Below are 16,297 nucleotides of genomic sequence, written 5' to 3'. Positions count from 1 at the left end.
TTGCCGCTATCTTCAGGTTTGCCTGAGAGGGCGAGTTACCGGGAAAGGAGCATCACAATGGCAGCGCGCGTGCGCGCAGGAATTCTGGTCCTCGTAGTTCCAGCCGCAGCGGCAACTACCCGCCAGTCTGGAGCAGAGAAGTAGGGCTTCTGAGACTAGTGGTTGGTACACAGTGGTTCCTCCTAGCTCAAGCAGTTACCTTGGTTATAGAGGCACGGTTGTGACGCCAGGGTTGGTCTTTTCGGAAGAAAATCGTAAATGCTTTGTCACGATACGAATTTACACACACCGAGGAGTTCGGTCGCGAAAAAGGGCCCCAAATCATGAGGCCCTGCCATGCCACCTCCTCAGAAGCAGCGCTGCCAGGATCTGGCAAATTGGCGCTGTCCCCAGAACCGCCTAACACGAAGTTAATCATCGGTGGGTACTGGGGAAAGGCCTGAAAGTGTAAGAAAGAAAGAAGACCGAGACCTCCAGAAAGGAACGTCAGCCTGGAGCCCGGCGTATCCTTACGGTTTTCACATCAATGAAGAAGAAGATTTCACTCCCTTTTTGAAACACCGCCAGTGAAGGGTTCAGTGAGCAGCCCCGGTGAGGTCCCGTACGGGATTCTGAGCAAGATAATGCGGGAGTCCCTCGAAGACTTGCAAAGAAAAGCGAGGAGGGCGGAGAAACGAGGCTATGTGGGATAATTTGTATTTGGTATATCAAACTCTTTGGTAAAGAGGAAACCTTATGATCAAACCCCTCTCCCATCCTTACCCACCAACTTACAGAAGAAAAAACTCAAAGAGCTTAACAGCTTTCCTAGAGCTATAAAACTAATGAGTAGAAGAACCAAAACTCCGGTCTCTTAAACTCCCGTGTCCAATGCTTTTCCTACTTGATAATCTCAGGAGTCTGCCATGGACTGAAAGATTGCGATGAATTATGAGCTTCCTTTTACTTTAAATCTTTTTCTTCACTCAAGTGACATTATGATTAAAGCTGATTGAGAATATAGAATGGTTAAATACGAATCCTATATTCAATCTCATAACTATTATTGAATCTGTTTCTTCTTGTTCAGGAAATGCCACAGCCTCTTGACATTCTTTGAAAAACAGCAGGCACTTCTACTGTCTGTCATGTCTAGATCCTTGGATGAAAAGCAGGACAAAATGTACATTAAAGGCACTTGATGATGCAGCTCATCTTGTTCTATTCCAACTTAAAGAAGTTGCCAAATTGTTTTCTTTCCACTGATTAAAACCACAAGTTGCTTTTTCCATTACTTTGTCTAACAGAATATAGTTCACTTCAGAGTATTGGCAGGGCAAGTAATTTGAATTGGAAAGGGTTAGTGTTTCTGTAAATACTTTTCTTTAAAATTAAAGAAGTTTATAGGGGAAACAAAGTCCAGATTCATTGAAATAATGCCTAGCAGGATTTCAGATAGATAGTCTCTATTCAAAGAGAATATTTTTCACTCACTTAGCAAATATAATGTGTCTCTCCAAGCTACCCAGATATAATCTCTGCTATCATAGGTAAGCGTTTTAGTGAATTTATTCATAGAACTACTATTGTGTTTATTTTAAATGAGTCAGTAGATACAGCTGGATTCTCCAAATGATGGAAAGACGATTATTCTTCTTACTGTTATCTTATGACCAACTCTCATTTGCAAATCCATGAAGGATAAGATAAATAGAAGAGTATGTGAGAAAGCAGTCCGGCAGCTGTATATCAAGAAAGAGTTGAAGGGGGAAAAAAGTGCAGTGCAAAGGGAAGTGTTGTATGATGAGTATCTTGAGAATAGTACAACAGTATATCTCAGAGTAGGAAGTATAAGAATGAATACATGGTGAAAGTTAATGCCACAGGTATAGGAACCCTAGGATATTGGAGTGCCCAAGGAAAACAGTTTCTCAGGGCCCCTTTTCTTCTCTGGTCTTTCCCATTTAAGAATTATTGGTCCGGGACTTCCCTGGTGGCACAGTGGTTAAGAATCCGCCTGCCAATGCAGGGGACATGGGTTCGATCCTGGTCCGGGAAGATCCCACATGCCGCGGAGCAACTAAGCCTGTGCGCCACAACTACTGAGGGTAAGCTGTGACAAAGTGAGAGAGTGGCATGGACATATGTACACTACCAAACGTAAAATAGATAGCTAGTGGGCAGCAGCCGCATAGCACAGGGAGATCAGCTCAGTGGTTTGTGACCACCTAGAGGGGTGGGATAGGGAGGGTGGGAGGCAGGGAGACACAAGAGGGAGGAGATATGAGAACATATGTATATGTATAACTGATTCACTTTGTAATACAGCAGAAACTAACACACCATTAAAAAAAAAAGAATTCTTCTGCCAGTACAGAGGACATGGGTTCGATCCCTGGTCCGGGAAGATCCCACATGCCGCGGAGCAACTAAGCCCGTGCGCCACAACTACTGAGCCTGCGCTCTAGAGCCCGTGCACCACAACTACTGAGGCTGCGCTCTAGAGCCCGCGAGCCACAGCTACTGAGCCTGCATGCTGCAACTACTGAAGCCCGCGAGCCTAGATCCCGTGCTCTGCAACAAGAGAAGCCACCGCAGTGAGAAGCCCATGCACTGCAACCAGAGAAAGCCCGCGTGCAGCAACGAAGACCCAACACAGCCAAAAATAAAATAAACAAACACATAAATAAATAAAAGAACCACACCCGAATCCTCTGGCCCCACTGGCTTCCTCTCCAAAAAAAAAAGGGGGCTTCCCTGGTGGCGCAGTGATTGAGAGTCCGCCTGCGGATGCAGGGGATACGGGTTCGTGCCCTGGTCCGGGAGGATCCCACATGCCGCGGAGCGGCTGGGCCTGTGAGCCATGGCCGCTGAGCCTGCGCGTCCGAGCCTGTGCTCCGCAATGGGAGAGGCCACAACAGTGAGAGGCCCGCGTACCGCAGGAAAAAAAAAAAAAAAAGAATTATTGGTCTGGGGACTTCCCTGGTGGCGCAGTGGTTAAGAATCTGCCTGCCAATGCAGGGGACACGGGTTCGAGCCCTGGTCCGGGCAGATCCCACATGCCATGGAGCAACTAAGCCCGTGCGCCACAACTACTGAGCCTACGCTCTAGAGCCCGCGAGCCACAACTACTGAGCCTGTGTGCCTAGAGCCCCTGCTCCCAACAAGAGAAGCCACCACAATAAGAAGCACGCGCACCACAACGAAGAGTTGCCCCTCTTGCTGCAACTAGAGAAAGTCTGTGCACGGCAACAGAGACCCAATGCAGCCAAAAATAAATTAATTAATTTAAAAATAAATAAAGAATTATTGGTCTGTCCCAAGAGATACTTGTTCAGTTAGGATAAATGGCAAGGTAATATTCAAGAGCTGGTACCTGAATTTAGGAATCTCCTTTTGAGATATATGTATCTCAAATATATATATTAAAAAACAAATAAATTTGGTAGTCAGCCTCTAGGCACCCCGTGATCCCTGCCTCCTGGTATCTTCACCCTTGTATAGTCTAGTCCCTCCCATACTGAATTGGGCTGCCTCGGGTAACCAATAGGCTTTTTCAGAAATTGTGGTGTGTAAATTCCAAGTCTAGGTTATAAAATACTTTGCAGCTTCCACTTTATGCTCTCTCGGGTCACTCACTTAGAGGAAAGCCAGTGCCGTAATATGAGGACACTCAAGCAACCTCTTGGAGTGGCTATCTGGCAAAAAACTGAGGCATTACACCAATAATCAGCACCAATTTGCCAGCCATCTTAATGAACTGTTCTTGGAAATAGATCCTCCAGCCCCAGCCAAGCCTTCAGATGACGGCAGGCCTAGCTCGCGTTTTGACTGCCACTCTGTGAAATACCTCAAGCCAGAACCACCCAACTAAGCCACACCCAAAATCCAGACCCACAGACACTATGTGTTATAATAAATGTTTACTGTTGCTTTAAGCACTAAGTTTTTGGGGAAATTTGTCATGCAGCAATTGAGAACTACTACAGTAAGATTTGCAAAAATCTAGGATCAGCCTTAGAGCATATTCAAGGATAATGAGCAGAGGCTTCCCTGGTGCTGCAGTGGTTGAGAGTCCGCCTGCCGATGCAGGGGACACGGGTTCGTGCGCCGGTCTGGGAAGATGCCGCGGAGCGGCGGGCCCGTGAGCCACGGCCGCTGAGCCTGCGCGTGCGCGTCCGGAGCCGGCGCGTCCGCAACGGGAGAGGCCACAACAGTGAGAGGCCCGCGTACCGCAAGGAAAAAAAAAAAGGATAATGAGCAAAGTTCAGATTTATACTGAGTTCCCCACAGAACATAATGCCTCTTTCAACACAGCTTCTTTTCTCCTGCCCAAAATAAATAACGTACTGGAGAATCCCTTTCTTCTTTCCCTTTTCCTCCATTTGTGGCGTCTATCCATATTTAGATACTCATTGATTTACTACTTTCTATTCTTCCCCTAAATCCAAACAGGAAATAATCTAGATGAGTTATTCACATCATTTTTACAATACCACAGTATGAACCAGTGTGCAACTCAAGGAAAAGAGACCTCCCTTTCCTTTTGCTTTCCCTCTCTCTCTTTAAAAACAAATCTCATGTCGTATATCTGAAACTAATATAATACGTGAATTATAACTCAATTTTTAAAAATCTCAGAATTGTACACTTTAAATGGGTGGATTGTATGGCAGGCGAATTATAGTCATCTGTTGGTATCTCTGGAGGATGGGTTCCAGACCCCCATCCCTCTTGCAGTTCCCCCCTGCAGATACCAAAACCCGAGGATGCTCAAGTCCCTTATATAAAATGGCATAGTAGGAACTACCATAGTGTTGTAGATCAATTATACTTCAAAAGCAAGCAAACAAACTCAAAGAAAAAGAGATCAGATTTGTGGTTACCAGAGGCAAGGTGTAGGGGGAAGGGAAAATGAAGGCAGTCAAAAGGTACAAACTTGCAGTTATATGAAAAATAATTACTAGGGATATAATGTACAACATGATAAATATAATTAACACTGCTTGTTTTGTTTTGTTTTTTGCTTTCTTGTCTTTTAGGTCTTTTTTTTTTCTTTTGGCCGCGCCACTCCACTTGGGTGATCTTAGTTCCCGGACAAGGGATTGAACCCATGCCCCCTGCAGTGGAAGTGCAGAGCCCTAACCACTGGACCGCCAAGGAATTCCCTAATTAACACTGCTGTACGTTATGTATGAAAGTTGTTAAGAGAGTAAACCCTAAGAGTTCTCATCACAAGGAAAAAAATTTTTCTATTTCTTTTTTTTTTTTTTTTTGCGGTACGCGGGCCTCTCACTTTTGTGGCCTCTCACAGGCTCCGGACACGCAGGCTCAGCGGCCATGGCTCACGGGCCCAGCCGCTCCGCGGCATGTGGGATCTTCCCAAACCGGGGCACGAACCCGTGTCCCCTGCATCGGCAGGCAGACTCTCAACCACTGCGCCACCAGGGAAGCCCTATTTCTTTAATTTTGTATCTATATGAGATGATGGATGTTCATTAAACTTATTGTGATAATCATTTCATGACGTATATAAGTCAGATCATTATGCCGCGCACCTTAAACTTATACAGTGCTGTATGTCAATTATATTTCAATAAAACTGGAAGAAAAAATCAAACAGCATAGTATTTGCATATAACCTATGCAAACCCTCCCATATACTTTTTTTTTTTTTTTGAGGCAAGGAATACGACTTTATTCAGAAAGCCAGCAGACTGAGAAGATGGCAGGCTAGGGTCCCCCAAAACCATCTTCCCATATACTTTAAATCATCTCTAGATTACTTATAATATACCTAGTAGAATGTAAATGCTATGTGAATAGTTGCCTGGCACGCAGAAAATTCAAGTTTTGCTTTTGGGGCTTTCTGGAATTTGCAAATATTTTCAGTCTGTTGTTAATTGAATCCACGGATGCAGTGCCCAAGGATACAGAGGTCCAGAGCACTGACTGTATATCTCAATAAAGCTGTTTCTAAAAACTCTGCACAGTCTTTTAAAACACAACGCTCATAGTGGACTGGTGCTCAGGTGTTTCCACAAACCAGCAAACAGTCCTGTTTTTAAAATTTTTGGTCAATCTAACCAGTTTCTATTTGAATGTTACTTAATCCACTAAACAAAATATTTTAGAGCCAATTAATGCCAACCACTCTGCTAGGTACTGGGAGAACAAATATGAATAAACTCAGTCTCTGTCCTTAAGGGTTTCATAGTGGATTAGCGAACATGCAAATCCCATTGCAATGCACCACAATAACTGCTAAAGGTATATTATGTAGGCTATATAGATGCTCTAGAACAGGGGTCAGTAATCTATAGGCTGCAGGCCAAATTTTGGGGGGTCCTCTGAGAGCTTGACCTCTTTAAGCTAGTGTCAGATGCACTCTGATTTTGATAGAAATGCATTCACACCAAATACATTAACTAGCTCAAGTGTTTGTATTTTTGAAAACTTCATCCTTTATTTTGCTGTAAAAGACTATTTCTAATTAAAGAGATTTCCAATAAAAAGGAATCAGTAAGAGAAAACTGGCAGGAGGTGGGGGGGTAGATGGGCAAAGTAATCTCAGTTTTGGATATATGAGCCTATTGTCTTTTAACCTGTTGATGTTTGGTGTTTGGTGATTATTAAAATAGACAAAATGTTAGGGAAAATTGACACTGATTAAAACTAGTAAAGTTAGAAAACACACTAAATTTGTATTTAAAAAGTAATTCTAATTATTTCTTGATCTACTTCCTATTTATGCCTTTTATGAAATACAACACTATACCATTAAATGTTAACAGTTAACTTTTTTTTAAATTAATTAATCTATTTATTTTGGGCTGCACTGGGTCTTCGTTGCTGCGTGTAGGCTTTCTCTAGTTGCGGTCAGCAGGGGCTACCCTTCGTTGCAGTGCGTGGGCTTCTCATTGCGGTGGCTTCTCTTGTTGCGGAGCACGGGCTCTAGTCTTGCGGGCTTCAGTAGCTGTGGCACAAGGGCTCAGTAGTTGTGGCTCGCAGGCTCTAGAGCGCAGGCTCAGTACTTGTGGCGCACGGGCTTAGCTGCTCTGCGGCATGTGGGATCTTCCTGGACCAGGGCTCGAACCCGCGTCCCCTTCCTTTGCAGGCAGATTCCTAACCACTGCGCCAGAAGGAAGTCCCAACAGTTAACTTTTTAAAAGTTTTATTCTAGTAGAACAGTAAATTCTCTACATATTTGCTCAGTCTTTTAGCTTTCCTCTTTGTTGCAAGGTCATCAATTAACAAAGCATCGTTGGATACTCACAGTTTTCAAAAGAGAAAGTGGTGAGGTGATGTTGTGATTCCTGATGTGTGTCTGAGACAGTCTGGAAAAAGTTCAGTACAGTGGCTTTCAATCTGGTTCAGTGATTAGCTGCTCCAAAAGCTGGACAGCTTTCTGTGTTTTAAGGTAGAATAACTGCCTGGTAATGCTAATAGTGCACCATAGTGATCATAGTATTCCACTGCCAGCTGTACTGAAATAAAACTTAGAATGGTCTCATCGCTCTATTTTGTCTTATTAATCAAAGCAGACTATCAAGTGGGTAGGTGTTTTTATAATTTTTAGAAATCAGAGGGCAGACAGCAGAAGCAAGAAGAACTACAATCCTGCAGTCTGTGGAACAAAAACCACATTCACAGAAAGATACACAAGATGAAAAGGCAGAGGGCTATGTACCAGATGAAGGAACAAGATAAAACCCCAGAAAAACAACTAAATGAAGTGGAGATAGGCAACCTTCCAGAAAAAGAATTCAGAATGATAGTGAAGATGATCCAGTACCTCGGAAAAAGAATGGAGGCAAAGATCAAGAAGATGCAAGAAATGTTTAACAAAGACCTGGAAGAAATAAAGAACAAACAAACAGAGATGAACAATACAATAACTGAAATGAAAACTACACTAGAAGAAATCAATAGCAGAATAACTGAGGCAGAAGAACGGATAAGTGACCTGGAATACAGAATGGTGGAATTCACTGCTGCAGAACAGAATAAAGAAAAAAGAATGAAAAGAAATGAAGACAGCCTAAGAGACCTCTGGGACAACAATAAATGCAACAACATTCGCATTATAGGGGTCCCAGAGGGAGAAGAGAGAGAGAAATGACCAGAGAAAATACTTGAAGAGATTATAGTCAAAAACTTCCCTAACATGGGAAAGGAAATAGCCACCCAAGTCCAGGAAGAGCAGCGAGTCCCATACAGGATAAACCCAAGGAGAAACACACCGAGACACGTAGTAATCAAATTGGCAAAAATTAAAGACAAAGAAAAATTATTGAAAGCAGCAAGGGAAAAATGACAAATAACATACAAGGGAACACCCATTAAGATGAACAGCTGATATCTCAGCAGAAACTGTACAAGCCAGAAGGGAGTGGCATGATATACTTAAAGTGATGAAAGGGAAGAACCTACAACCAAGACTACTCTAACCAGCAAGGATCTCATTCACATTCGATGGAGAAATCAAAAGCTTTACAGACAAGCAAAAGCTAAGAGAATTCAGCACCACCAAATCAGCTCTACAACAAATGCTAAAGGAACTTCTCTAAGTGGGAAACACAAGAGAAGAAAAGGACCTACAAAAACAAACCCAAAACAATTAAGAAAATGGTCATAGGAACATACATATCGATAATTACCTTAAACGTGAATGGATTAAATGCTCCAACCAAAAGACACAGGCTTGCTGAATGGATACAAAAATAAGACCCATATATATGCTGTCTACAAGAGACCCACTTCAGATGTAGGGACACATACAGACTGAAAGTGAGGGGATGGAAAAAGGTATTCCATGCAAAAGGAAATCAAAAGAAAGCTGGAGGAGCAATACTCATATCAGATAAAATAGATTTTAAAATAAAGAATGTTACAAGAGACAGTGAAGGCCACTACATAATGATCAAGGGATCAATCCAAGAAGACGATATAACAATTATAAATATATATGCACCCAACATAGAGCACCTCAATACATAAGGCAACTGCTAACAGCTCTAAAAGAGGAAATCGACAGTAACACAATAATAGTGGGAGACTTTAACACCTCACTTACACCAATGAACAGATCATGCAAAATGAAAATAAATAAGGAAACAGAAGCTTTAAATGTCACAATAGACCAGATAGATCTAGTTGATATTTATAGGACATTCCATCCAAAAACAGCAAATTACACTTTCTTTTCAAGTGTGCATGGAACATTCTCCTGGATACATCACATCCTGGGTCACAAATCAAGCCTCAGTAAATTTAAGAAAATTGAAATCATATCAAGCATCTTTTCTGACTACAACGCTATGAGATTAGAAATCAATTACAGGGAGAAAAACATTAAAAACACAAACACGTGGAGGCTAAACAATACGTTACTAGATAACCAAGAGGTCACTGAAGAAATCAAAGAGGAAATCAAAAAGTACCTAGAGACAGATTACAATGAAAACACGATGATCCAAAACCTATGGGATACAGCAAAAGCAGTTCTAAGAGGGAAGTTTATAGCTATGCAAGCCTACCTCAAGAAACAAGAAAAACCTCAAATAAACAATCTAACCTTACACCTAAAGGAACTAGAGAAAAAAGAATAAACAAAACCCAAAGTTAGCAGAAGGAAAGAAATCATAAAGATCAGAGCAGAAATAAATGAAATAGAAACAAAGAAAACAATAGCAAACAAAGATCAATAAAACTAAAATCTGGTTCTTTGAGAAGATAAACAAAATTGATAAACCATTAGCCAGACTCATCAAGAAAAAGAGGGAGAGGACTCAAATCAATAAAATTAGAAATGAAAAAGGAGGAGTTACAACAGACATGGCAGAAATACAAAGCATCCTAAGAGACAACTATAAGCACCTCTTTGCCGACAAAGTGGACAACCTGGAGTAAATGGACAAATTCTTAGAAAGGTATAACCTTCCAAGACTGAACCAGGAAGAAATAGAAAGTACGAACAGACCAATCACAAGTAATGAAATTGAAACTGTGATTAAAAATCTTCCAACAGGGCTTCCCTGGTGACACAGTGGTTGTGAGTCTGCCTGCCAATGCAGGGGACATGGGTTCGTGCCCTGGTCCAGGAGGATCCTACATGCCGCGGAACGGCTAGGCCCGTGAGCCATTGCCGCTGAACCTGCGTGTCTGGAGCCTGTGCTCTGCAACGGGAGAAGCCACAACAGTGAGAGGCCTGCGTACCTCGAAAAAAAAAAAAAAAAATCTTCCAACAAACAAAAGCCCAGGACCAGATGGCTACACAGGTGAATTCTGTCAAATATTTAGAGAAGAGCTAACACTCAACCTTCCTAAACTCTTCCAAAAACTTCCAGAGGAAGGAGCACTCCCAAATTCATTCTATGAAGCCACCATCACTCTGATACCAAAACCAGACAAAGATACTACACAAAAAGAAAATTACAGACCAATATCACTGATGAATACAGATGCAAAAATCCTCAACAAAATACTAGCAAACAGAATCCAACAGCTCATTAAAAGGATCATACACCATGATCAAGTGGGAATTATCCCAGGGATGCAAGGATTCTTCATTATACGCAAATCAATCAATGTGATACACCACATTAACAAATTGAAGGAGAAAAACCATATGATCATCTCAATAGATGCAGAGAAAGCTTTCGACAAAATTCAACACCCATTTATGAAAAAAACTCTCCAGAAAGTGGGCATAGAGGGAACCTACCTCAACATAATAAAGGCCATATATGACAAACCCACAGCAAACATCATTCTCAATGGTGAAAAACTGAAAGCATTTCCTCTAAGATGAGGAATGAGACAAGGATGTCCACTCTCACCACTATTATTCAACATAGTTTTGGAAGTCCTAGCCACAGCAATCAGAGAAGAAAAAGAAATACAAGGAATCCAAATTTGAAAAGAAGTAAAACTGTCACTGTTTGCAGATGACATGATACTATACATAGAGAATCCTAAAGATGCCACCAGAGAAGTACTAAAGCTAATTAATGAATTTGGTAAAGTTGCAGGATACAAAATTAATGCATGGAAATCTCTTGCATTCCTGTATACTAATGATGAAAAATCTGAAAGGGAAATTAAGGAACACTCCCATTTACCACTGCAACAAAAAGAATAAAATACCTAGGAATAAACCTACCTCGGGAGACAAAAGACCTGTATGCAGAAAACTATAAGACACTGATGAAAGAAATTAAAGATGATACCAACAGGTGGAGAGATATACCCTGTTCTTCTATTGGAACAATCAATATTGTGAAAATGACTATACTACCCGAAGCAATCTATAGATTCAATGCAATCTCTATCAAATTACCAATAACATTTTTTACGGAACTAGAACAAATCATCCCAAAATTTGTATGGAGACACAAAAGACCCTGAAAAGCCAAAGCAGTCTTGAGGGAAAAAAACAGAGCTGGAGGAATCAGACCCCCTGACTTCAGACTATCCTATAAAGCTACAGTAATCAAGACAATATGGTACTGGCACAAAAACAGAAACATAGATCAACAAAACAAGATAGAAAGCTCAGAAAGAAACCCACGCATCTATGGTCAACTAATCTATGACAAAGGAGGCAAGGATATAAAATGGAGAAAAGACAGTCTCTTCAATAAGTGGTGCTGGGAATACTGGACAGCTACATGTAAAAGAATGAAATTAGAACACTCCCTAACACCATACACAAAAATAAACTCAAAATGGATTAGAGACCTAAATGAAGACCGGACACTGTAAAACTCTTAGAGGAAAGCATAGGAAGAACACTCTTTGACATAAATCACAGCAAGATCTTTTTTGATCCACCTCTTAGAGTAATGGAAATAAAAACAAAAATAAACAAATGGGACCTAATGAAGCTTCAAAGCTTTTGCACAGCAAAGGAAACCATAAACAAGAAGAACAGACAACCCTCAGAATGGGAGAAAATATTTGCAAACGAATCAACAGACAAAGGATTAATCTCCAAAATATATAAACAGCTCATGCAGCTCAATATTAAAGAAACAAACAACCTGAATCCAAAAATGGGCAGAAGACCTAAATAGACATTTCTCCAAAGAAGACATACAGATGGCCAAGAAGCACATGAAAAGCTCTCAATATCACTAATTATTAGAGAAATGCAAATCCAAACTACAATGAGGTATCACCTCACACCAGTTAGAATGGGCATCATCAGAAAATCTACAAACAACAAATGCTGCAGAGGGTGTGTAGAAAAGGGAACCCTCTTGCACTGTTGGTGGGAATGTAAACTGATACAGCCACTATGGAGAACAGTATGGAGTTTCCTTCAAAAACTAGAAATAGAATTACCATATGATCCAGTAATCCCACTACTGGGCATATACCCAGGGAAAACCATAATTCAAAAAGACACATGCACCACAACGTTCATTGCAGTGCTATTTACAATAGCCAGGTCATGGAAGCAACCTAAATGCCCATTGACAGACGAATGGATAAAGAAGATGTGGTACATATATACAATGGAATATTACTCAGCCATAAAAAGGAACGAAATTGAGTCATTTGTTGAGACGTGGACGGATCTAGAGACTGTCACACACAGTGAAGTAAGTCAGTAAGAGAAAAACAAATATCGTATATTAATGCATGTATGTAGAACCTAGAGAAATGGTACAGATGAACTGGTTTGCAGGGCAGAATTTGAGACACAGATGTAGAGAACAAACGTATGGACACCAAGGTGGGAAAACCGTGGTGGGGTGGGGATGGTGGTGTGCTGAATTGGGCGATTGGGATTGACATGTATACACTGATATGTATAAAATTGATGACTAATAAGAACCTGCAGTACTAAAAAACAAACCAACCAAAAAAACAACTAATACCAAACTTTCTTTGGGTTATTTGTATGGAAATATGTTAATATAAATGTTTCAGACATTAAAAAAAAAAATTTTTTTTTTCGCTGCGTTAGGTCTTCACAGCATATGGTATCTTCCCGGACCAGGGCTCAAACCCATGTCCCCTGCATTGGCAGGCAGATTCTTAACCACTGACCTACCAGGGAAGCCCCACTTAGAAAGCTCTCTATGATCACTTTCCACTCTTGCTACTAAGTCCCCACATATACTCCAGTCCATTTAGTAAGAGAGGAAATAAGGTATACATACTGGAAACGAAAAGAAAAAACATTGATACATGTATTATCTACACAGTAAATGTCAAATGCATCTAAAGAAAAAATATTAAAATTAATGATACTAAAAAATGATACGAATGAACTTATTTACAAAACAGACTGAATGCACTAAATCAGAAACCTTTATATGTTGCTGTGTTTCCAGTAGGAAGAATACCTGGGGTTCAGGATCCAAGCAGTGGCTCCAATCCACATCATTCCTGATGACTCCCTGGAGACCTCTGTGCTTTCTGTCCCTGCAACTCTGGGCTCTTCATGGTTAGACATCTTGGTCCCTAAAAGTGGCCCACTCTTGCCAGGGGATACAGCAAGTGTCCTTCTAGACTACAAACTATTGCTGTGGACTTTTGGGCTGCATGCAACTAGCAAGCAAGTAAAGGAGTCACCATCTTGGCAGGGGCAATTGATGTGGATGAACAGAAGGTAAGGCTGCTCTTGGATTAAGAGAGAAGGGAGGAACATGCGTGGAATTTAGATGATCTACTTGGACACTTCTTGGTACTCCCTTGCCGAGTTGTGACTGAATGGCTTAGTGCAGCAACTTAAACCTTTTGTGCTCCCAAATCTTTCATTATCTGCGTACTGCAGGACCCAACTAACAAACTGATTATGTTGTTTAGGTCTACTATATTCTTAATTTTTTTTGTCCACTTTAATCTATCTAGGTTTGGGAGATGTTTGTTAACGTCTCCCCTATTAATGTGTCTATTCATCCTTTTATATCCTGTAGTTTTGCTTTAGAAAGCTGCTGCTTTAGTAAATGACATCCTCAGCTTGTACAGTTCCTACATGCACGATTTTCAGTTACCATGTTTTAATTAATTAACATTGGTCCTCAACAACATGGTTCAAATTTCACTTATGATGGTATATTAACTGTGAGTAATTTCATAAAGTGCAAATTACGTGGCTAGTTCTTCAGTCCACAAATCACTAAATAACAGATGTGTGTCATGATCAGTGACCAATTATGTAACTTCTTTCAGAGTCTGTTGGTCTTTGGTTTTTTTGCTTTTGTTTCTTTTGGCCACGCCAAGTGGCTTGTGGGATCTTAGTTCCTTGACCAGGGATCGAACCAGGGTCTTTGGCAGTGAAAACACACAGTCCTAACCACTGGACCACCAGAGAATTCCCCAGAGTCTGTTGGTGATTGGACATTGCACATCTGTTGCTCAGTTCGGGACGGAGAGCAAAGCGTGTAGTCGTGCTGTCTCCTTGTCTCCCAGTGATAAACCCATGTGACATTTTACAAAAATGGATAATCAAAAGAGGGAATGGCCAACAAAGATAAAAATGCAGCAAAGGGCTTCCCTGGTGGCGCAGTGGTTAAGAATCTGCCTGCCAATGCAGGGGCCATGGGTTCAGGCCCTGGTCCGGGAAGATCCCACATGCCGCGGAGCAACTAAGCCCGTGTGCCACAACTACTCAGCCTGTGCTCTAGAGCCCACGAGCCACAACTACTGAGCCTGTGTGCCACAACTACTGAAGCCCGAGTGCCTAGAGCCTGTGCTCCGCAACGAGAAGGCACCGCAATAAGAAGCCCATGCACCACCATGAAGAGCAGCCCCCGCTCGCCACAATTTGAGAAAGGCTGTGCGCAGCAATGAAGACCCAACACAGCCAAAAATATATATATATAAGTAAATAAAAAATAAGTAAATTAAAAAAAAATTTTTTTAATGCAGCAAAGGAACTAAAGTGATAATGCTGGAAGTGAAATTTGGGTAAAATCTAGATGTTATACAAGTTATACTGGAGTTATAGGAGTAGTAGTTAACTATGGAATTGTTGACGCCACTGATATTTGAGAGAATGCATGGCAGAGGAAGCTAGTGAAGGCAAATTTCAAAAAAGAAAAAAAAAGTGGTTAAGATGAATGTCCCAGAAGGAATGACACTGCCAAAAATCTTCACACTAAAGGAACTCTTGGAAGTATTTCACAACTTTGGAACACAAAGGGTAAAATTTTGGAAGCTGATCCAAACTTAGAAACATGACAATTTGCCAAGGCACAGAAAAGATGCTCACTCTGTATAAGTTATACAGAGAGGCAGACATGCTTGACGTTATTTTCTAGATGTTTTTGAAAAAAAAAAAAAAAATTGAATTTTCAATGTTTCTAATGTTATAAGTTATACTGTACTACATAAATGTTTTACTATTTTCATTTCCCAATACATTTATAACTGACAGTTTGTTTTTATACTGTCATTTATAACATTTATAACAGAGTTTGATTTGAGCAAAATTTTTAAAGGCCATGGAACAACTGTATCTTTTTAATTAATTTTATTTATCGCTGCGTTGGGTCTTTGTTGCTGCATGCTGGCTTTCTCTAGCTGTGGGGAGCGGGGGCTACTCTTCGTCGCAGTGCATGGGCTTCTCGTTGCAGTGGCTTCTCTTGTTGTGGAGCACTGGGCTCTACGCGCGTGGGTTTCAGTAGTTGTGGCACGCGGGCTTAGTTGCTCTGCGACATGTGGGATCCTCCTGGACCAGGGCTCAAACCCATGTCCCCTGCATTGGCAGGCGGATTCTTAACCACTGCGTCACCAGGGAATCCCCAATGGTATCTTTCCTATTGATACTAACTAAGATTGCTCTGTATGGTTTCAGCTTGCATGGATATATATGCAGTAATTCACTACTGTACAAAGTGAGGACTGCCTGTATTTGGTCCCAATTTCTTCACATCCTCACCAACACATTATCTGTCTTTTTGAAAATAGCCATCCTTGTGGGTATGAAGTGGTATCTCATTGTGGTTTTGATTTGTGTTTCCCTAATGACTAATGCACATCTTTTCATATACTTACTGGTAATTTGTACATCTTCTTTGGAGAAAAATCTGTTCAAATCTTTTGCCCATTTTCAAATTTATTTATTTATTTATTTTTGACTGCATTGGGTCTTCATTGCTGTGTGCCTGATTTCTCTAGTTAAGGCAAGTGGGGGCTACTCTTCATTGCAGTGTGTGGGCCTCTCATTGCAATGGCTTCTCTTGTTGTGGAGCAAGGGCTCTAGGTGCGTGGGCTTCAGTAGTTGTGGCACGTAGGCTCAGTAGTTGTGGTGCACAGGCTTAGTTGCTCCGCAGCATGTGGGATCTTCCCGGACCAGGGC

Source organism: Globicephala melas, chromosome 2, assembly GCF_963455315.2.
Source record: "Globicephala melas chromosome 2, mGloMel1.2, whole genome shotgun sequence".
In the NCBI taxonomy this organism is placed as follows: Eukaryota; Metazoa; Chordata; class Mammalia; order Artiodactyla; family Delphinidae; genus Globicephala; species Globicephala melas.
Note: the sequence above shows the minus strand (reverse complement) of the source record.